General features: G+C 38.2%; 2 long non-coding RNA genes and 1 other non-coding gene across 4 annotated transcripts; all 3 read right to left on the bottom strand.

Annotated features, from left to right (window-relative positions):
• Positions 1-7,028: 7,028 nt before the first annotated feature.
• Positions 7,029-7,112, bottom strand: Mir2845 (microRNA mir-2845). The gene has a single exon (NR_107456.1). It is a non-coding gene; the product is annotated as a microRNA mir-2845 (primary transcript).
• An 8,156-nt stretch (positions 7,113-15,268) lies between these two features.
• Positions 15,269-18,007, bottom strand: LOC134201302 (uncharacterized). Of its 2 annotated transcripts, none has more exons than XR_009976535.1 (3): positions 17,928-18,007; positions 17,480-17,834; positions 15,269-15,586 (listed from the first exon to the last, which is right to left on the bottom strand). It is a non-coding gene; the product is annotated as an uncharacterized LOC134201302 (long non-coding RNA). The 2 variants fall into 2 exon arrangements; XR_009976534.1 differs by having other exon boundaries at positions 17,480-17,699.
• Positions 18,008-19,931: 1,924 nt separating this feature from the next.
• On the bottom strand, positions 19,932-21,442 carry LOC134201297 (uncharacterized). The gene is made up of 2 exons (XR_009976526.1): positions 21,291-21,442; positions 19,932-20,777 (listed from the first exon to the last, which is right to left on the bottom strand). It is a non-coding gene; the product is annotated as an uncharacterized LOC134201297 (long non-coding RNA).
• Positions 21,443-24,808: the final 3,366 nt, after the last annotated feature.

Genomic DNA, 24,808 nt, shown 5'->3' with positions numbered 1-24,808 from the left:
ACTTCCGGCTACGCCGTTTCGGTTGCTCAGAGGGGAGGGGGAGGGGATAAGAGGGGGCCGTCTCAACGACTGACTGCGCTCATGGCAGCGATGGGAAGCCCACGGTGTGCCTTCTGTCATGAGAGCGGGCACGACGTAGCCGCCTGTCCGAAGTTCCGGTCGACGCGCATCAGGGGTAGACGCAACATCGATGCCCAGCGGCGATGGTGCTTTTTTTGTTTTGGGCCGCACACGGCGAGCGTCTGTCCACAGCCACAATTGTGCCCTAATTGCGACGGTCGGCACCATGCCCTCCTGTGTCTGGAGTCTGCCGCCACTCCGAGGTCATCCGGACGCAGTCATCCAGCCTCGCCGACCGGTGAGCGCACCAGTCGTAGCCCTCGCCAATTCGGCGGCGTGGACCCTCGGAAAGAGGCTTCACAGAGAGGCGCCGGGTTTGGTACTGCGGGCGGGTGCCAGCGGATGCCCACTAGCTACGCCGGGGTGGCCACGTTGTCCCCCCGTGCGGGGCCGTGTTCGCCTGCTGGATCGAGTAGCCCTGCTGGATCGAGTAGTCCTGCTCACTCGTCTCCCCCTCCCTCAGAAGTACGGTTTTCCCCTCCGCTGAGGGAGCGGCCGACGCTGGAGCGACTCCCTCCAGTGTTTGGCCCGTTTGGCCATCGTACGCGGAAGTATATGAGGCGAGACAGGAAACGAGGGCCTTATGTGGGAGCGTGGGATCCGCTGGCACGCTACGAGCTTCCGTCGCGCGCCGACCGGGATAGCGGGGAACCGGGCCCCCGCTAGGAAATTGCTGCTCACTGCAGTGTTGCCCCAGCAGCTGTTTTACTTCCTACAGCTTCTGTTCGGGTGTTGGATTCGGATGGCAACACTGTGTTTGCTCGAGCTCTGTTGGATTCCGGCGCACAGGGTAGTATTATGTCGAGCAACCTTGCAGTACGGTTGGGCAATCCTATTTACAAGTCTTCTTATTCTATTCGTGGAGTGGGCAATGTTAGAATTTCGGACGTGATCGGTCACACTTCATTTATTTTCTCATCGAATCCTAACCCTCGCTTACAGTTTAGAGTCTCAGCTTTGGTGATGCCTGAGGTCGTCACCTTCCGGTGAAGGTAAACAGTTACATACTAGGCTGCACTAAAAGTATCGGGAATGGAATATTTCCACTGTTCCTGTCATATTAAAATCTTTTTAATTGAAAACTCCTTGGTTTTAAAAATCGAATACCATTTATTTATTTAAAAAAAGATTCTCGGTCTTGTCACGTGGTTTTGTCAAACTTGTTTAGTCGTTGAGAAAATGGAATTGACTCGAGAAAATTCAAGAGCAATGATTTATTATGACTTTCGAAGTGGTTTAACACAAAAACAGTGTGTTGACCGGATGATTTCTGCATTTGGTGATGAAGCCCCGTCCAAAACCACAATTTATCGCTGGTTTGCTGAGTTTCAACGTGGACGTGTCAAGCTCAGTGATGATCCCCGTCAAGGTCGTCCAAAAACTGCAGTCACCCAAGAAAACGTTGATGCTGTGCGTAAGCTGATTGAGGAAGATCGACATGTGACATACCGCGAAATTCAGGCAACTTTAGACATTGGCATGAGTCAAATACAAATAATCTTGCATGAACAATTAGGTGTAAAAAAGTTGTTTTCCCGATGGATACCGCATTCGCTCTGTGAAGAGCAAAAAGCGGCTCGCGTTACTGGTGCGTCAGAACTCTCGAAAGATTCCACGCAGGATCTTCAAATGCTGTATACAACATTGTATCAGGTGACGAATCCTGGATATATGCGTACGAACCCGAAACAAAAAACCAATCAAGAGTTTGGGTGTTCGAAAATGAGTTAAAGCCAACAAAAATTGTTCGTTCACGGAGTGTTGCAAAAAAAATGGTGGCCACGTTTGTCTCCAAAACCGGCCATGTTACGACTATTCTTCTTGAGGGACAAAGAACGGTTAATGCAGAATGGTATGCTAGCATTTGTTTGCCACAGGTCGTTTCTGAACTCCGTAAAGAGAACTGCAACCGCCGCATCATCATCCTCCATCACGACAATGCGAGTTCTCACACCGCGCACAAAACAAAAGAGTTTTTAGAGCAAGAAAACATAGAATTATTAGACCATCCGCCGTACAGCCCCGACCTAAGCCCTAATGATTTCTATACTTTCCCTAAAATAAAGAATAAATTGCGTGGACAGAGATTTTCATCACCTGAAAAAGCTGTGGACGCCTACAAAACGGCCATTTTGGAGACCCCAACTTCCGAATGGAATGGTTGCTTCAATGATTGGTTCCATCGTATGGAAAAATGTGTCAAATTTCGCGGAGAATACTTCGAAAAGCAATAAATACATTTTTAAATAGTAATGTTGTGTCACTTCGTCAATTCCCGAAATTTTCAGTGCCGCCCTCGTACGGTCATTGACTTCAGACTTACGGCTAGCGGACCCCAAGTTTGACACAGTAGACGTACTACCTGGGGCGGATGTACTAGGGAAGCTGTTCCTGACTGGGAAGCGCGTTCTTCATGCGGAGGGTTTGGTTGCAATGGACACAAAATTAGGGCATGTATTGTTGGGTCCTGCGTTCCGGCCGGTCGCTGCGAGGAAATCGGACAATGTTCTGGTCGGGTCTACGCTTTCGGAAGTAGTCCAACGGTTTTGGGAACTAGAAGAACCTCCTACAGCTTATCGAGTTAACCCGGATGAGGAGGAATGTGAGCTGTTTTACGAAAATACTGCGGGTCGTCTCTATTCGGGGCGGTTCTTGTTAAGACTTCCATTTCGGGCGACTCGCCCACTGCTAGGCAGCTCGAGGAAGGCAGCAGAGACTAGACTCTTGTCAATGGAGAGACGCATGAGGCGCGACGCGGTGTTCCGGCAGAAATATGTAGAGTTTATGCGGGAATATGAATCCTTAGGTCACATGTCTGTTTCCAAGGTAGATTGGAGTGCTACGGAGCACTGTTTCCTGCCTCATCGGTGTACATGCGGTATACTTGCGGTTTCTTCAACTGGAAGGGTTGATATACGGTTGGTGTTAGCGAAGAGTAACGAACGAACGAAGAGTAGTGGAGTGATTGAGGGGTTGGATATGGATCTGCTCATCAACCGTTATAGCTCCTTGGACAAGCTGGTTAAGGTTATCGCCTGGATTTTGAGGTTTATTCGGAATTGTCGTTTGTCGGTATCTCAAAGCAATATGACACCTGTTTTGTGTCCCATTGAGCGGCAGAAGGCGCTGCTGAAATTAATTGAAGTTGTGCAAGCCACCAGCTTTCCTTCAGAATTGAAGGCGCTAAGGACTGAGCGCCCTAAGCTTCGTGGAGCTATCGCTCGTCTTAGCCCCTTTGTAGACGGCCAGGGGTTAATTCGAGCGGGAGGTAGATTAAGTAACTCCAATTTACCTTATTCGGCGCGCCATCCTCTTTTACTTCCCAAGAAGAGCCAGTTAGTTGACCTGTTGGTGATGGATCACCACATCGCAAATTCGCATTCCGGTTGCAATGCGCTGTTGGCATCCCTCCAGAGGGAATTTTGGATTCTATCGGGGCGTCGTGCGGTTCGGAGCGTCCTGTTCCGGTGTTTACCCTGTTATCGGCTTAAGGCTTTTACGATGCAGCCTCAGATGGGAGATCTGCCCCCAGACAGAGTGCCAGACAGAGTGAAGAAGATCAGGCCGTTTTCTGGAGTTGGTATGCACTTCGCTGGGCCCTTCATGATCAAGGCTTCACGTTTGCGGAATGTTAGGTTAATTAAGACTTATCTGTGCGTCTTTGTCTGCCTTTCAACCAAAGCTGTACATCTTGAAGTTGTTGCCGACCTTACAACGGAAGCCTTTATTGCGAGCTTGGATAGATTTGTGTCCCGCCGAGGCTTACCTGAATTGATACGCTCCGATAACGGAACGAATTTTGTAGGTGCGGACCGTTATTTGCGGGATGCAGTAAATTTCTTGAACAATAACCAGGTGGATATTGAAACGGCCCTCTCTCGTCGCGGTATTCGGTGGACCTTCAGTCCTCCAGGATGCCCCCACTCGGGTGGAAGTTTCGAGGCAGTAGTAAAATCGGCTAAGACTCACTTGATGCGCGTGATAGGGCAAACCTCGCTCACCTTTGAGGAGTTAACCAAGGTATTTTGTAAAATTGAAGCGGTACTTAATTCACGGCCGTTGTGCCCGCTCAGTTTAGACCCGAATGACTTGGAGTCGTTAACTCCAGGCCATTTCTTGATAGGACAGCCACTCAATGCGTTGCCGGAGTATCCCCTCTCAGATGTCAAGCCTGGATGGTTGCGGCGATACCAGATGTTGCAGCAGATGTCCCAAGATTTTTGGAAACGTTGGTCCCTTGAGTATTTACATCTGCTCCAGCAGCGCTTTAAGTGGACGGATAGAACCAGTCCCCCTCACGTCGGTCACCTTGTGTTGGTTAAGGATGCTAACCTGCCGCCACTGCGTTGGCGTAGGGGGCGCATTGTTAATCTGTTTCCCGGTAAGGATGGGACCCCTCGGTCTGCAGAGGTTCTGGTCGGGGACTCGGTTCTCAAACGAGCGGTCACAACGTTGTCCCAGCTGCCAGTTGATTAGGGACAGGTAGGGGACCTGTCCGGGCGGGTGACTGTTTGAAACCAATCCATTAGTTTTTGAATTTTTACCACGGCAACACGGGTCGCGATTTGACGGTGCCTTCGCGATTTGACATCTGTCACTTTGTCTTGCTTCTCGAACGGGACGGTACCTGCATATATTGACGATCTACGCTAAAGTATTGTATCATCGCTAATCCTTATCCATTCCTGCCCTATACCCTTCTCCCTAAGTGATACGGCGTGAGAAGACGAAGTCATCGGTTCCGGTGAGTGATTGCATGATATTTTGTTAAAATAGTACATACGGCGCCGCGAATCGCGGCACATGTTCGACGCGCACCTCGTGCTGGTTTCCGGAGCCCTAGGCTGCCACGAGGGCGCTGGGTTCGGATCGAACAGAAATATTATCGATAAATATTGTTCTGGTGCGAAAGTCATTCCATTAGTGCACTGCATGATATCAAAACTGAAAAACCTAGTAATTGAAGAACCTTTAATCAAGTAAGTACATAAAAGCACTCTTACCGAGATTAACAGTGCTATCGAACACGTAATAGTATCATCATTGGCTATTGCTACAATATTAGGACCAGAGGTTCAAAAAATTTCATTTTAAATATCCGTTGGCCTGCGCAAATGCCATTAGTAAAATTGAAGATATAATAAAAACACTCAGCAGGATGAATTATGTACAACTACGGAATCTGTTTTGCACAATTCTGACAAAATTAATCTATCATCGGATTATAGTCTCTGGAGCGATCACCATAAACTGGTCCAGCGGAATTGGTTATATAATGCAGCATTTAAATATTTAACAATGGTGGCTGGCTCTGTTCCATCTGAGAGACTTTTCACAAAAATCGCACAGGTTTTAACTCAGCAGAGAAGTAGACTGCAAGCCAAAAGATTAAATAAAATTTTGTATTTGCAAGGTCTAGAGTTAAAGTATTGGAATTTATAAATAAATAAAGTTGATTTATTTCTGCACTCTATTTTACTTATATTAACCTGAACCCTGTCTAATTCATTATTTTAGACTAGTTAAATACAAATCACTTACGATATATCGAACATATCGATATATTTGTACGATATAACGTAAAGTATCGATAGAACACTTCGATATATTATAACGACAAAAAAAAAAACGATTTTGTTTTTACATGAACATCCCTAATGCTGTTACAGAAAATGGTTTTATTAGTAGTGCTTTACCTATCTTTAAATCTCAATCAAAGTCTTCTGATTACCATGATGACATGAATTCAACCAATTTTCTAAATGGGATGAATGAAAAAGTCAAAAGCAGTCAACTTGTTGCATCCCGTGGCCGAGCTAGGGGTGGTCGTGGTGGCGGTAGAAGCGTTCGCACACGTGGTGGTATTCGTCACCAAGCCAGACCTTCGGCCTCTGAACCGTAATTACCTCTTTAAAACTAAAACTTAAATTATGATACATTGTTGTTAGGTTTTTTTATTTATTATATGTATAGATGGGTGGACGAGCTCACGGACCTCCTGCCTTTAAGTGGTTAACGGAGCACATACACATTTACAAAGTAAATGCCGCCACCCACCTTAAGACCACACACATAGTTAAAACGGCTGCCCCACCCTTCAAACCGAAACGTATTACTGCTAGTAACAATATTTATTACTGTGTTTCGACAATTTCTTTTAAGATTGATATATTTCTTTTAATGCCAATACATATTTTAGACTTGTGTAGTGTGTAACACGTTACTTTAGTTGTAGTGTAGGTAACACAATGTATTTTGTATTAGGCAGTAAGTCAGTAAATAAACGACCGTCGACCAAAACACTTGTTTCCTTTACATAGCCCACATATCACACTACTCCCCATGAGGTTGTTGAAGAAGGCAATCTGAACATCAGTTCAGAATGGCCTTCTCAACCTCCTCGACCAACTGTTTCTGCCCCACCGCCCGCCTCGCCGATGCCCGCCTCGCCAATGCCCTCTTCGCCGAAGCCCACTTCGCCAACGCCTCCTTTAACGACAATGAAGCCAAGTAATAAATTTCATTTTGAATCGAAGACAGTTGTTAATGTCTCAAATCGAACCTCATTGAGGCGAGAATATTTCACCCAAATTAGTGGCCCTACGGTGTCTTTCGTGATGTTTCATACGATGCATTTAATGCCATATGTCATCGTAATATTATGGAAGGGATAGTCACGGAAACCAACACTTGCGCACCCTCTTCGCCAACGCTTCCTTTAACGACGATAAAGCCAAGTAATAAATTTCATTTTGAATCGAAGAAAGATGTTAATATCTCATATCGAACCTCATTGCGGCGAGAATATTTCAACCAAATTAGTGGCCCTACGGTTTCTTTCGTGATGTTTCATACGATGCATTTAATGCCATATGTCATCGTAATATTATGGAAGTGATAGTCACGGAAACCAACACTTACGCACAGCAGCTGGCAACGGTCATGTTGTAGAGTGGGACGATCCATCCCAGAAGCCGGATTACTTCTTGGCAAGATAAGAATATAAATGAAGCTTATACGTATCTTGCAATAGTTTTGGCTATAGAATGGTAGTCAAAAGCCGCTTGGTGGAGCATTGGTCGATCTCCCAAAATATATTCTCAACCCCAGGTTTCTCCGCAGAGATGACATAATAGGTTGGGGAGAGGTTTTTTCGCATTATACAGGGTGTGCCAGAAAGGCGTGCGAATTTCAAAATCACATTACTCGCGACAGAAACGCGGGAGCGGGGTGCGGGTAGTGGGGATAGGTTCCTTGGTTCTCGGAAATTCAGTTGCTATGGAGCGTTTTACCGGTGAGCAGCGTTTTGTGTGAAAGCGTATTACAAAAATGACGATTCGGGCACTATTGCGCGGCGTTTATTTCGTTCTAAGTTTAATTCACATGATTTAAACCAATGTCCGAGTGAAAGTGTGATCAGATCGTGGGTCAGAAAGTTTGAGTCTTCGGGTTCGACATTAAATGAAAAACCTGCGGGGCGTCCAAGGTCTATAAGAACGGAGGAGAATGTAAGCGAAGTCGCGGTGTCTGTACGACGCGATCCCCAGCAGTCGTCCCGAAAGAGATCAGCTGAGCTCGCCATATCAAGATCATCATTAAGGCGTATTTTGACCAAAAGATCTTAAATTACACCCATATAAACTCCAATTAGTACAGGAATTGAAACCAAATGACCACCATTTACGTCGTGCATTTGCCGAAACAATGTTAGAGCGTTTTCAAAGTTTGAACAATATCCTCTTCTCGGATGAAGCTCATTTTCATTTAAGTGGATTTGTCAATAAGCAAAATTGTCGGTATTGGGCCGAAGAAAATCCCCAATTGAAACATCAAAGACCTTTGCATTCGCTTAAAGTTACGGTTTGGGCGGCCATGTCGGCTCATAGAATCATCGGACCCCATTTCTTCGAAAATGAGCGAGGCCAGGCAATAACAGTAAATTCTGATCGCTACACAGCAATGTTACGTACCTTTTTCTTTCCACAACTGCATAATTTTGAAGCCTATAACAGCAGGATTTGGTTTCAACAAGATGGCGCGACATCCCATACATCCAATGAGTCTTTGGCAGTTGTTAACGAAATGTTTAATGGAAAACTGATATCGCGTCGAGGGGACATTCCATGACCTCCCCGGAGCCCAGATCTCACGCCACTGGATTTTTTTCTGTGGGGGTACCTCAAGAGTCGCGTTTACGCCAATAAACCGACGACAATTGTCCAGCTCAAAGACATTATTCGCAAGGAAATGTCCGATATCCCACGAGCGATGTGCCAGCGAGTTTTCACGAATTTGAGGGCTAGATTGGAAGAATGTGTAGGTGTAGATGGCACACATCTCAGCGATGTTATTTTTAAAAAATAAAATTCCCATTTGTAATCTTTATTGTAATTATATTTTTTCTTTCCTGAGCTTTGTAGTTTTTTTATATTATTTTTTATAATCCGCTCAACTTTATGGCCCACCCTGTAATATGTATGAACTTGTAATAAAATATCTTTCGCTATACTATTTGTATCTGGGTGATTTTGGTATCATTAAAAGTTTAAATTTTAAAGCAGATAATTCCAAATTCAAATTAGGAAAATGTGTGTGTTTTTTTTTTACTGTCATGATGAGTGAATCTGTAGCATCTTAAAAATTATTTGTTACGTAATATTATCATTATTATTACATTTACATTATTACATTATACAAATAGATTTAAATTTTAATAAATAATTGTATGTTGAACGGACAAACGATTTTTATATAGTGACTGCAAATACAAAATAAATGTACATCTAGACACACTTGGTATCGGTCCTCGCCAAAGTTAGTCAGCTGGTCGATTTAAGGCGAGACGCTTGCGCTTTTTGAATGACTTTGGCTTACAACAGTGTTTATAAAATACTTATAAGTTTGTAATAGTATATACTGTCGCTTCATGTTATCGTTTCTCATATCTCCACTCTTTTCGCCTTTTTTGTGTTTGTGCTTTCTTTTGACAATAAACTGATAGTGTTTTAAGCTGTGCGGGTGATTTAATTTTACAACACTTCAAATCTAACGACGAAATTCGATACATTTAAAGATTATACTACAAAAAAGGCAAAAATGCAACGCAAGCCGCGAAAAAAAATTTGCGATGTTTATGGACCTAGTGCAGTGTCTGTGAGAGTAGCATAAATTTGGTTAAGGCGTTTTCAATCAGTAAAATTTTGATGTCAAAGATGCACGTCACTCTGGTCTCCCTATTACGGATAAAATAGATGCCATTTTTGTAAAAGTGGAGCAAGGTCGGCATATCAGTAGTTACGACGTAGTTGAAGAACTGGGAATTGACCACTAAACAGTTTTGGCGCATTTGAAATTTGGGTACCTCACAAGCTCACTGAAAGAAATTACTCATTTCTGATTCTTTATTACGACGTAATGAAACCGAACAATTTTTGAAAAAGTTGATAACTTGTTAAAAGTTGTAAAGTTGATAAGTTGTTGATAAGTTGATAAAAAGGGATCACGTATGATAAGAACGTGCGAAAAAAGGTCGTGGTCAAAAGCCGGTCAAGCTTCACAGATTGTGCCGAAACCCGGGTCAACTCGCAACAAGGTCATGCTGTGTGTGTGGTGGGATTAGAAGGGCGTTATTCATTATGAGCTGTTACCACCAGGCAGGACCATCGATTCTGAACTCTACTGCGAACAACTGATGAGATTAAAGCCAGAAGTTGAGAGAAAGCGGCCGGAATTAATCAACAGAAGGAGTGTGGTTATTCATCATGATAACGCTAGACCTCACACATCTTTAGCCACTCAGCAAAAATTAAGAGAGCTTGGATGGGAGGTGTTAATGCATCCGCCGTATAATCCTGACCTTGCACCTTCAGATTTCCACCTGTTTCGGCCTCTTCAGAATTCTTTAGGCAGTGTCGGGTTAACATCACGAGAGGACTGCCAAAACCAATTCTCGCGGTATTTTGATGAAAAGCCCCAAAATTTCTATAGCAATGTGATCATGTCCCTACTTACAGGATGGCAAAAAGTTAGCGAACAAATTGGTACCTACATACTTTAGTTAAATGTAAATATTATAAAAAATTTTTGTGAATTTTCTTAAAAAATGCGATGAAACTTTTCCCCAACCTATTATAAATGCCTTCATTTTAATAATAACTCAAATTGCGACTTTGCAACGTTGACACGACGCCGGGTCAAGCTGTATAAAATACAGCCAGTAATAGACTACTTAAACAACAAAAAAATCCGAAAATTTGGGACAGAATTTAGCAGTGGATGAGAGTTTGACAATGTGGAAGGGCTGGCTCGATATAAACCATGTAATTCCTAAAAAGTCAGCGACAGTTGAGATTATAACCTATGATGTGTGCGAATCGCCGAGTGGTTACCTATGGCGATTCGAAGTTCACGCTTGCCATGACACCTAGGCTTCACAGGACGATTCAATTTCTGGGACAGTAACAGCTCTCGTGCTCAGACTTTTAAATTGTCTTCACCATAAATTTTTATAATTCTCCAGCAGTGGCCGGAGAACTTAAGGTCCGCGGCTTTGACTGCATGGGGACACTGCGGACTAGCAGGCAATTGGTGGTGACAGGTGGCATTTCCATGGTCTCGCATCTGTCAAGTGTGGGAATAGATTGAGGCCAACTGTCGCTCATGATTATAATATAAAGAGTGATTCATTTAGAGGTAATTTTTGTGGTGGGGATTTAATTGCAAATTGCGCATGCCTCGTGTCAGCTGAAGTAACATTCTTGTTCGGTAGTGTTTGACAATTCATAATGGAACGACTTAGCCCGGCACAGCGTCTACAAATTGTTCAACTGTTTTACGAAAATGGGCGTTCTACGAGGAATGTGTTTCGGGCGCTTAGAGCATCTTATGGTCCACATAATCGGCCTACCGAACGCACAGTTCGCTCTACCATCAGTAAGTTTGAGACCCAATTTTCATTACTGGATAATACTCGACCAAATAGACCTCATCCAGCACGTAGTGAAGGAAATATAGGGGCGGTAGCGGAGAGTGTACACGAAGACCGTGAATTGTCAATTCGTCGCCGTTCTTAATAACTTGGCCTGTCATATTCAACAACTTGGCGTATTTTACGTAGGGATCTTTCTTTAAAAGCTTACAAAATTCAATTAGTACAAGAACTGAAGCCGACTGACCTTCCGAATCGTTTCCGTTTTAGTAGCTGGTCTCCTGACAAGCTTGCAAAAGATCCACTGTTTTCGACAAAAATATTGTTCACCGATGAGGCCCATTTTTTGCTTAATGGGTTCGTGAATAAACAAAATGCCCGTATTTGGGGTGATGAACAACCCGAAGAGGTTCAAGAGCTGCCATTAAATCCAGAAAAAACAACTATTTGGTGTGGTTTATGGGCCGGTGAAATAATCGGTCCATATTTCTTCAAAATAGAGGCCGGCCGGAACATTAATATGAATGGTGACCGTTATCGCGCCATGATAACAGACTATTTGATACCAGAAATTGAAGCCTGTGGTCTCGACGAAAAGATGACGCCACTAGCCATACAGCCCGTGAAACCATGGCTTTACTGAGAGAGCGATTCGGCGAACAGCTCATTTCACGCTTTGGACCAGTAAATTGGCCGGCTAGATCATGTGACATCACACCTCTTGACTTTTTCCTTTGGGGCTGTGTAAAGTCCAAAGTCTACATAGATAAGCCGGCTACAATTGAGGCATTGGAGGCCAATATTACTCGCCAAGATTACTGGCCAAATACCTCGAAATACTCATACGCGTCATTGAAAATTGGAATTACAGAATGGACGTTGTGAAGCGTAGTCGCGGACAACATTTGAAAGAAATTATCTTTAAAAAATTATTGTGAAGAATGGTTCTTTTGTTTGATAATAAAAATTATAAAATAAAAAAATTTTATTTAAAAAAAAAAACTTCTAAATGAAACACCCCTTATGTATGGGCGGAGTGACAGCAAGAACCAGCAGCTTGCAATAGAAAGAAGAGAACAAAAGTTTGGTACAAGAATTTTTTTAGCCCTTGAACACAAGTGTCTTAAACTCGTACATATTAAACAAAAAACCGTTATTTGTAAGTTTTGCAAAAAAAGTTACAAAAATTATGGCAATACAACTAACTTGATTTCTCACATGAAAAATAAACATCCAGTTCAGTACAAGGATAGCAGTTGTGAATGTAAGCCGCTCGCAATGCGAGGTTTCTCCTCCGTCCTTAGTCTGTCGTTAGAAGGAAAAAAAAAATAGCAATAGGAAGCAGAGGACTTCTTGATTTTAGAGTAGCTGTAGCAAAACGTTATGCAAATATAAAACAATTAGTCGTACAAAGCGCAAGAGTGATGTTGAATGTCTCATACAGGAGAAAAAGAAGAAAGGCCCAACTCAACACGTTCCTCCAAAGGATGTAAGGTTGGACCAATACGGTCACTGGCCTGTGTGGGTGGATACACGAATGAGGTGCAAATTTCCAGGCTGCAAAGGGGTATACTCTATACAAACAATTTGCGAAAAATGTGGGATTGCTTTGTGTTATAATAAGCAAAATAACTGTTTTAAAAATTTTCACACTTATTAACTTTGTTTGGTAGTTTTCAGCATGATTGATGCAATGTTGCAGTCCTGCAACACCTGGTTTTTTTGAAATAATAAAACCTTTTTTGAAATGTATTTTTTTTAATTATTTCTCCTGTCAATGATACCCCATTTGCCATCAAATATCAGTAAAATTAAAGCCATGACAAAATAAAAATAAAAATTCTTGCCAAACAAAATTAAAGTTTATAATTAACAAATTAAAAATAGGGGTTGATCATAGAGGGATGAAAAATTGAGAGTAACATCAGATTTTTTATTTTAATTTATGACAAAATAAAAATTAAAATTAAAATCTTGCCAAAAATATTAAAGTTTATAATTAACAAATAAAAAATAGGGGTTGATCGTAGAGGGGTGAAAATTCAGAGTAATATGATTTTTTTTACTCTAAGTCATGAAAAAATAAAAACAAAGTTCTTGCAAAAAAAAATTAAGTTTTTAATTAACAAATAAAAAAAAAGGGTTGATCGTAGAGGGGTGAAAATTTAGGGTTGTATGTATATTTGTATGCTGTATCATAAAAAAATAAAAACAAAAAAAATTGTCTAAAAAATAAAAAATAAAAATTAGGGGTGGAGGACCACCCTTAACATTGAGGGGGATGAAAAATAGATGTTGTCCGATTCTCCACCCTGGCACATTTGCACGCTAAGATTCACGAAAATCGGTGGAGCCGTTTCGGACGAGTTCAATCACGCACACCGTCACACGAGAATTTTATATATTAAATATGGGAGGGATTACCATGATTGGCTGATTTCTAAATGTTCAATCCGCTTTAGAGGTAAAAAATGGTGTTAGCCTTTAGTCATTCGTGTTTTAGACATGTCCCTTGTGAATGCATGGTTTATCTACAACCAGATAAATAAAGATGAGATCATCCTCTGCTAGATTTCAGACAAAGGGTTTGTTTCGCTTGGATGAAAAAATTGAAAGGCAAGTAAACCGACACCCAGTTCTTCAGAAGTTCTTTTACAACCTGTCAGATTTGATAATGTTGGTCACTATATGACAAAGATGGACAAACAGAAGCGTTGTCAGGGACAAGGTTGTAAGAAGAAACCTATAACCTTTTGTGCTAAATGTGAAAAAACACTTTGGAGTGATTGTTTCATACCTTATGACACAAAATAAGCTCATAATATTTTTATTTTTAAGACTATTTTTGTGGACATAACACAACACAAGTACATGAGAAAAGATGCGAGTTGACTGATATATCCAAAGCCAAAGAGTTGGCCAAGAGAGAAAATTGGTCAAGGAGGTTACCTGAATAGAGTCGAGGATGAATTATCCTCTGGAGGTGAAAACACCGCGCTGGGAATACAGAAATCCGATAGACAATTGGATGATCCATGGCTTAGGGCATCACAACCGTCCGGACATCGGCCTGAATAAATTTCAACAAATAAGTAAGACTTCATGAAAAAATTAACCATAATTTTCAAATAAAGCTGATTTTCTTATAATTGTTAACTTGTATTATTTCTGTACACATGTCCCAATTGTCATATTTATAGGACAGGCTGAAACAGGGATGAAGGTATATTATTTATTAATTTTTTTGTCCTATGATTTTTTCTTAATGTATTATGAATTTAATTTAAAGAATTGATCAATCAATTCCAATATCCGTTCGTGACTTAAACGTAAAGGATGTTGTATGTTTCTTCTGGGATAAAACAGAAGCCAAACGTGGTGCAGTAGAGATATTAAGTTGTGTACTTAAATACATTGAAATGATAGTCGAGAAGACTGTTCCTGATACTGATGTGGAGTATATTAACCCACAGACACAGCCCACTGAGTTTCTCGCCGGATCTTCTCAATGGGTCGAGTTTCCGGTTCGGTGGTAGATTCTGCGAAGCACGGCTCTTGCTAGGGTTGGTGTTAGCAACATCGTCAGGTTTGAGCCCACATACTAGCCCGGCGACGCTGACATGGTCTCTCTAGACCAGTGATTCCCAAAGTGGTCTATATCGACCCCAAGGGGTCTATGACAACCAGCAAGGGGTCTACGTCAGCGAAAAAAAATATGGGGGTCCACGATAGTGGATCTCAACACATACACTGATAGTACCTATTTACTTACTTCATACTATCTTATAATATCAAGACATCAGTAGCTGAGGAGATTTAAGATTAACCCTTACAAAATTGACGCTAAATGTTGATAATTTATTATTAAAGCATCAGGTTCATCCTTCTCACTAAAAATATTGACTTATTGCTTATGTTATTTTATTTATATGTAGTTTATTTTATGTTTATATTATGTTACGTATATTTTACATAACAGATACAAAATTTCATTTTGAGTAGTTTTAATTAAAATTCAATTAATAAATATAAAAATTAACATGTGTTTTTACTTTAAGTTTTTAACACTAAACTTTACTACAGTTAGAAATTTACAGGAAACCAATATCAGGTAAGTAGGGGGTCTACCCAACACGGAAAACATGGCAAGGGGTCTACGACACAAAAAAGTTTGGGGAGCTCTGCTCTAGAGCATCAGCTAGGGTATGAAAAAAAAAAATATTGCCCACAACAATATGCTACTTTAATATGCACTGCCAAAAACCAGGAATGCCTTATATTTTAAAAGAGCTTACATAAGATGATTTTTATGACCTAAAAGATCTTCAAGAATCTTGGGGTAACAACTTCAATATAGACAAAGACAATAATCAACTTATTAGCAACTTCACGTTGAAAAACAACATCCTTTGTTTTTCTTCTTCAAAACATCTTATGAAGAGGCTGATTTTAAGAAAGTCTGTGTCCGAAATCGTTCACGACGCTACAAAGATCAAGACTTTTCTCCGCTGTTGGTTAAAGCATATACAGAATCTCTGACTGGAAACAAAAAGAGATATTATGGAGTTAATCGAAAAAAATAGAATCCCTTCTAATTATGTTAATTCCTATTACAAGACTTCATTCAACTTAGAATAGTAATACTGACTCGAAAAGTACATGTTAATATCCTATGTTTTAATTTACTCTATTTTATAGTAGGTTTGTTGTTGTTGATCTAGTTTGTTTTACTATTTCTTTTGTATATTTTTTATTTTGTTTTGTTTTTAACAAGGCTATTCCTTAGAACAAAATTAAAAGTTCATTATTGTATATTGTATCCCACTAAAAATCAACAAAACAACAGTACATTATTTCAGAATCATTCATTAAAAAGCACATAAGTCGAAATAATATTTTTTTTATTTCTTTTAGTCGTTCCACAATAGTGAATCAAGTCAAAAAAAAACAATTTTTTGCGTTCACAGAATGTTTTATACTAACTGAACAATATTATATAGACAAGAATTAGTTTACAAAAATGCAGAATTTAAAACATAATTCAATAATCTTTGTACACCATGGAATAAAGGATTTTCTTCGATTCTGAAAAATACGCTATTTTGAGTAAGTGCAGTAATGTTCTGGGCATGCGATATGGTCCTAGGTATGTTTTCAAAGGCACAATGCATGATGCTACATCTCACCTTTATTTTATAATATTTACATACTTATATCAACCAAATTTCTAAATATTTATCTATGTCAATTTCTTCAATTTAAGTACTGATGATCTGTTAATATACACAATCAATAAGGATGTTGATATTGCTGTTCATAAGTTAAATAAAACTTTCTTAAATTTATATAACTTTTATAAATTGAAACTCAATTTGTATAAGTATAGTTATGTATAATAACTGCCCTCCCCCTTGGGTTGATAAACATAAATTTCTAGGTGTGTGGCTTGATCTAAGATTAAAATGTGAAGATCATATTAAGTACATAATCAAAAATGCTTCAAAGGGTCTCAATATCTTAAGATCACTAGCTGGTATCCATTGGGGTTCTGATCCTCAAACCTTTTCTATGCTCTACAAAAGTATTATTCGCAGTTACTTTGATTATAGTTCATTAACCTATATGAATATGAAAAATGAACTCTTTTGAGAAAACTAGACATAATACGAACACAAATGTAGAGGGAAGAGGTTGACCGAAGAAGACATGGCTGGGGTGTGTGAATGACAATATGAGAGAGAGGAGTGAGTGTTCAAATGATGGCTGATAGGAGAGAACGGAAGAGAAAAATTAACTCTGCCGATCCTTCCTAGGGGGATAAGGTGGAGAAAAAGAAGAAGACGTAATACAAAATTAAAGCACTTAGAATCATTTCAGGAGCTATGTGTTCAACACTAGTCATAGCAATGAAAACTGAAACATGTACCTATTCAACCTTTATTCTTGGGATGTCTAGAAACAAGTAGACTAACTGTAAGTACATATAAGTCTTCAATGAAATGGCCTATATATTATATACCATATGAAGTCATTAATAATGACATACTAATTTGTACTCAAAGACAGACTCACCGATAGAACTATTGCAATATTTGGAAAATTCAAATTTTTATACTTTATATAGAGATAGTAGTAAAACTGACCATAATGTAGCATCTGCCTGCCATCTCAAATAAAATTAACTAAATGTTATAAGATAAAGAGTAACTGCCGTATCTTTACAGCTGAATGTTATGCTAGTTTTCAGGTTCTGTTGCATTTTGAGTTGTTAAACACAAATAACCTGTTAATTTTGACTGATTCCATGAGTACCTACAAATAGTAGCTTAGAAAACAATTCTAGTAAATTTCACTTATACTATATTGTGTATGACATTAAAGAATCAATCTAGATTGTTCGTAAAGAAATATTGATAACATTCAAATGGGTACCTTCACATTCCGGAATTACGAGCAATGAAGAAGCTGACCGGGCTACCATTGGAAATCTTGACATTGATCACTCCGCACTCCTTAAAGTTCCATTTACAGATTTCCATGCTGAATTCTCCGTTTCACTGAAGCAACTTTGGTTGGAATACCGGTATAAAAAAGACGCCGCCCACCGAACCTCGCTATGCCAACACCACACTAAGCTCTCAGGAGCAGATAACTGTAATTAACAGATTAAGATTTGGACATTGCCGTGTGCCCACTCACCTAAAAAGTTTGCGTTTAATTGAAGAATATTGAAGATGTTATATGCCCGTACTGTGGGCATGGAGGTGCTGACATTGAACATATGTTGCTGAAATTTAACATATGTTGCTGAAATTTAGTTGTTACAGTACCGACAGACTTTTACTGATAGCTGAAATTGAAGCAGAAATCTCTGAAATACCTTCGACTGTTCCAGATATTTTAGCCAACTCGCTCTCTTCTTATGTATTTAACAAATTTATTCAAAAGTACAAATTAGGGATGGCGATCTTAAATCGATTAATCGTAGAATCGATTTCTCGGACCAAATAAATCGATTTTTTAAATCGATATGTCGTACTAAATCGATTCAGTGAATCGATATTTTACCCTTGAAAATCGACTTTCGATGTTTTCTGTTTTGGTAAAAAAAAAATATATATTTAGAATTAGCTGATTGTACTCACAATATTACGGCATTGCCAGTTAAATGTTTAATTACTTAAAAACTCGCGAGATGGCGGTATGTTTAGTTTTCGTCGCTTCTCTTTATTAAAAAAAGTTACGTTGATAATCTTTGACTTTGTTGATTGATATTGCGTCTTTGTTTTGTCTTGTTATTATTCATTCATTTGTTTATATATATGCCTTGGTTGGCTGATTGTTGTAATATACATACTGTGATTAGGGAAATAAATATTTATTTCTATGTAGTGTTTGTTACGGAATAAAAATTCATTTTACTGACCATGTAGCCTGTTCTCGAGCAATAAATAGAATAAATACTTCAATTTTAGATATTCAATCACAGCAACAACTTCCACAAAATAATAGTGAAGAATTCGACGCAATAGAAGGGACTGATTTAGAAAAAGGAATTTGGGATTTTCATAAGTTGCTTGTCAAAAAGCAACTCTCTACATGTAATACACTTGCACTGGAAAGTCAAGGCTTAAACGAAGAGTTTAAACACTATTTATCACAGGCAGTTGTGCACCTAAAGTATGATCCTATACTTTATTGGCAAGAACAAAAAAACTCTATTTATCACCATGTTCACTCAATAGCCGTGATGTATATGAGTATCGTAGGATCATCTGTTCCCTGTGAGCGCCTTTTTTCGATTGCCGGCAACATCGCAAGTGATGAGCGGAACCGCTTGGATCCCATTAGACTTGACAAATTGTTGTTTTTAAAAAGCTTAGAAATGAAGCACTGGGAACTATAAGCTATTGTTATCTACTCTCTTAACTTTTTAATGTAACAAATACATTTAGAAAATAAATGTCTTCTTTTATATCTGATCTGATATTTTGATATGGTAATAAAAATAATTGTAATTATCGAATTCCCTGAACTAATAAATTCCTGATTTCACTGATAAGAGATCCCAGAGATTGTTTATTATGGTATCATTTTTGTTTTTCATAAAATGGATTTATATTTACATTGTAAATACAAATTTGAAAAAAATCGATTTTTTAGAAATCGATTTATTAGACCTCGATTTTTTTATGAATCGATTTATCAGGTTACGATTCGAATCGATTTAAAAATCGATCTTTTTTGGAAAGAATCGTCATCCCTAGTACAAATGTGTAGTATTTTTTTTTAATCGCACATGTCTTACCGTACCCTATCTAATTTTTTTTGCGATTTTATGACCTGGTAACTAAGACCTTTAGGTCAAGTCTTATTTTAATTTGAATGAAAACTTTTTTATTTTAAAAATTATATTATGAAATGAAATGAAGTTGATTAATATAAAACATGGCATGAAATGAATTGAAAACGAGACAGGTACTAAACTGTTAATAAACCACTGTTATTACACATTTAAACCTGAATAAACACTAAATAGACAAATTAAGCAAATCACGCAACTTCACTCTTCGCGTTTTTTAAATTTCGTATTTGAATTTAAATTATTTTCATTTGATATTTAAGTTAATAACTTTATCTAAAGAGTATTAACGCTCTGCGTCCCATTTAATAAAATGGGACAGCATAGTGACGGAAAGAGCATTCAGACAAAAAGAAAAGAAAATACGCTAACACCAAAGATGTATGTAGTAGTTTTGAAGAAGATAAATATAAAATCTATTTTAAAACGAATACACTAGATTATTCTTTGAAAACGACTCTGCAAACTATACCGTTTATGTGGAGTCAAAGGAAAAAGAAAAACTCGGCAATAAAAATCCAATAAAATTAACAGGTTTATTAAATGAAAATGTCAAAAGCATTACATGTGTTTCACGTATTAATGCATATAAAATTGGTGTGAATTTCCAAAAAGCTGCAGATGCTAATAGCTTTAACAAACTTGACAACTTTCTCAGCAAGCACAAATTTCGCGCCTTTATACCTGCCCACTTAGTAGAGAAGGTGGGTCAACGGCGGATCCAGGGGGGGGTCATGAGGTCATGACCCCCCCCTGAGCTGGTTCCAGGACTTAGGTGAACCACTAATTGAACATAATGATTTTATTTATATATTTTGTCACTATACAGATTTTATGTAACTACATACTTTCAATATTTAATTAATTTAATATAAAATAATAACTTTGTATGATGGCAAGCGTTTGGGAACGAGCGCATCGAAAATTTGACTATGTGACCCCCTCCTGGCGTCAAAGCTGGATCCGCCCTTGAGGTGGGTGTGATTAAATTTGTGCCTACAGACTTATCCAACGAAGACATCTATAAAAATATTAGTAGCGATGCTGAAATAATATCTGTTAAGAAGTTTATGAAAAGAAATGCAGACAAGAAGTTAATACCTATGAGCTCTGTCGCTATAACTTTTTCTACAACTACATTACCCCCTTATTTGTATCTCAACTTGTTTAGCTGCGAAGTACAGACATATATTTCACCTCTAATACAGTGGTTCAAATGTTTCAAATTTAATCATTTCGATAAAGTATGTCACAGTAAGCAAATGTGTTTATATAATGCAGGAGTTCACCATTACAAAGAGTGTGTGTCTGACATTTTAGTAAGCATTAACTGTGTTGGGGGACATCTAGCCGTCTCCCGGGACTGTCCTATAAGAAAGAAAAAAATAGAGTTAAAACGTTTAGGAATTCACAAACAAAACAGTACATTTGCCTCAGTAACAAATAATGATAAAAAACTTTCCACCTTTAAAATCTAAGGAAAAATCTATTGTAAATAACAATAGCTATTCTACTCATGTTTCATATAACAACAAAATTAAATATCATATTATAATGAACAAAGAACAAATTGCCAACAACAACATTCTATTAAACGCTATTGTAAGATCACTAGTTACTTTAGCGAACTCATCTAATGATGATAATATAACAATTAATAAAATAAAGGATATACATATTTTTAAAAAACCTAGTCTAGACAATCGCAAATTTTAGTTTTAACTATTTACAGAGTAACTTTAAATTCTTTCTAACAATTGCTCAATTTAACATTTAAAGTGTACGTAACAAAAAGCCTTTATTGATTAACTTTCTTTCTGAGTATGATATCAAATCTGCAGGAATGAGCATTTTTTTACAAATTAATTTTTAATTATTTACCTGATTATTGAATTTTTAAATGAAACATGGCTGAGAGAAAACAGTCCCTTCAATATACCTGAATACAATATTGTTCTTCAAAATGGACCCAATGATCATGGCGGTGTGGCAATTTTATTAAAAGACACATTTAAATATCAGGTGATTTGTGACCTTACCTTGACCATAGATAGGTTTCTTACTTCAGTGACCCTGACACCTTACCATGAATATTTACAAACAGCTGCAGTTGTTCTAAAAACCAAGAATGCAAAGGGGAATGCCCATTTCAGGCCCAAAGTGGACAATAGATAGAAAAGCTACTAAATGAAAAAAAAGAAGAGTGGTTGGAAATTATTATAAAATATCGGAAAATGTTAATACCCTGTGGTATGAACACTGGAAGTCTATAAGTCAAGAAAAAGGGAAATGGTATACAAAGATACAGAATACCCCGCCACATGTACCTTGGTATAACAAATTTAAAGAAGCGAATTCCAGACAATTCATTACCACCATTAATAGACTAAGATTCGGTCATTGCAGAATTCCTGCTCATTTGTTTAAACTTCGTTTAGCAACGGACACAAACTGTCAATTTTGTGTCAATGGGGTCGCTGATCTGAAACATACGCTGAAGTAGGAAACCTATGGAAATGAAACGTCAACAAGAAATTCGTGCCATTGTGACGTCATCTGGCCACAAAACATGGCGGTTTTAGTGCTGTACGAAAGATTTCAATGCTATTAGGTTTTATCGATAAACGTTCTTAATTTTATTTTAAATATTGTTGGGTATTAATTATTTGTAGAATTTATACTTTAATAGGAAGTAAGTAGGTATATTGTTATGTGCAAATATGATATGATTTAGATGTGCGAAATCTAAGACAAGTTCGTCCTTCGAATTTGCCAAGTAAACGATATGATGATTTTTAAAAGTTGCTACACTGATTTTAAGTTGTCGTTTGTCGCAAAACATAAAGATATGGCGTAGTACAGTGCCATCTGTCCATTTCTAGCATGCTAAATGTTATCGTATTTTAAGGACATGTTTTTCTTAGACCATTACAATCTATTTTAATTGTTTTGCTGACTTTAAAGTCCGTAACACACTACCGCAGCGCACCTCAAGGAGGGTGCGCCGCACCATTTGAATCACTTTCACTTGAGAGTGATTCAAATTTTAAACGTATCAAGGGACCGCGTGAAAAAAAAAAAACACCTACAGAACATTTATTCATTAATTTCAAACGTTATTGCTTGTGACTTCCTCTCTAAAATCACTTAATTATTAAATATTTAACGAATTTACAATAGTGTTTTACTCACTGCGGAATATAATTATTTTATTTAAATAGTTCCGAAGAGATTTTGTCGGTAGCCTTTTTTCCGAAATATCTAAACAGAATGTCTAAATATATTTTGATGACATATTTTAAAGAGGTATTTATGTATAGTGTCATGATCAATAGATTCCGACCGAAAAATGGTGTCCAATTTTTCGGATGAGGGCTGCCGTGAAGCAGTAATGCGTTTCGGTTCGAAGGGTGGGGCAGCCGTTGTAACTATACTGAGATCTTAGAACTTATATCTCGAGGTGGGTGGCGCATCTACGTTGTAGATGTCTATGGGCTCCAGTAACCACTTAATACCAGGTGGCCTGTGAACTCGTCCATCCATCTAAGCAATAATAAAAAAAAAAAAATGAATTAAAATATATATAGATAATAGTTTTGGAGCATCGACTTTCTTGAGATCCTATAAATATGTTTTAATTATTATTTTTGTATGTTTTAAGCATGATAAAATTAGAAAAATTGATATAAGCAATCATATTAAATCGATATCAAAGTCAATAAATATTGTACAACCCAAAACAGACGGCCGAACTGACGTGACAATGACATTTGGTGCGCTAAACATGGCGAATTTTCGGCCTCATTAGACGGAGACGGAGATATTTACGTATATTCATGTTTCATTCATGGGACGGCCACCTACTAGATGGACCGACGACCTAGTAAAAAGCGCTGGGTCTCGTTGGATGCAGGTGGCAATGGACCGGTCGCACTGGAAATCTATTGGAAAGGCCTATGTTCAGCAGTGGACGGCGATAGGCTGAAATGATGATGATGATGATGATGTTTCATAAATTTAATGCAGGTAAATAAATTAATTTTAGCGTTTGAGCTGGACTATGCTTGTAAGGGTAAGTCGCCTTTACAAACAGGCGTAAGGATGGACTTAGAAGTAATTTTATCAAACTCATTGTATTTCAAACCAATTTACAGATATATTGTTAACCCAATAGAAAATGTTTAAAAACAAACGAATAATGTTAAGCACCAATTGAAAATACTTCAATTTGATGCTGTTTTGTTTATAACCACTTGTAAATTTTTACGTACTCCGTGTGTGTGAATTAATTTAAGATAGGATATAAGGTCTTGTAACCATTGGCCGTAAATTAATTTAAAAAAAAAGATGCAGGCTTTCAAATAAAAATTTATTTTACTTTAGATTAAATTGTCTTTTCAAGATAGAGTACTTTTAGAAGAGAATAATGTATTCAGAGAGTGATGGTGATGAAGACGGGTCTACAAAGTCACCCGTAGACTCGAAAAAGAGGCGATTAGATACTTCTGTAAAATCGAATGATGTCGATAAGTATGATAAACCTTACTCTAAACCAGATTTTAGGCGATCCTATCCGGATAACAGTAATATAGAAGAGTTCCCCGTTAACGTATAGGGAATTAAACCGGAAGATAAGATCGGTAATAAAAATCCTGTCCTGTTGCATTTGTCAAAAATGTGAAGGGCATCAAGGAATGTCGCCGAGTTAATGCGGCCAAAATTATGCTGGTTTTCAAACAAGCTGCAGCTGCCAATGATTTTCGAAACGTGAGCTTACGTGACAATAATATGAATGAAAGCTTTTGTACCAGCCTCTTCGGTGGAGCAAGAAAGAAAGAAAGAAAGAAAGAAAATCTTTATTCGCCAGAAATATAGTTTACAAGATATTATGGATATAGGACATAGTTTCATATATTTCGCCTGTTTAGGCATGCGAAAATTTAATTTATTTTTATATTAATTATAACACAAAATTTACTAAATCTATCTATTTTTACATTTTATCACTTTTTATTCTAATATTTTATTATGTACAACGTTTATCATTTAAAAATTCTTGCACACTATAATAAGCCTTGTCTATTAGCCATAAATATAATTTTCTTTTAAATTGAGTTAGTGGAAGATCTGTGCAAGTGGGTATAATTCGTTTTATCCCCCAAGGAATGCAGTATCGCAGATTTATACCACAAACTAATGATAGACTTTAAAATTGTTGGTGTTAGACATTTTATGAAAAGAGCTGGTGATGGTCTGGAACCCCTCACTGCTATAAGCGTTACCTTTGTAGGAACTGTTCTCCCTCAGTATGTTTATTTAGGCAACTGGCGTTACAGAGTTTTCACTTATATTCTTCCTCTCATGCAATGTTTTAAATGCATGAGATTTAGACACAGTGC

Source organism: Bombyx mori, chromosome 24 (genome assembly GCF_030269925.1).
Source record: "Bombyx mori chromosome 24, ASM3026992v2".
Classification (NCBI taxonomy): Eukaryota; Metazoa; Arthropoda; class Insecta; order Lepidoptera; family Bombycidae; genus Bombyx; species Bombyx mori.
Note: the sequence above shows the minus strand (reverse complement) of the source record. Positions and strands in the feature narration are given on the sequence as shown.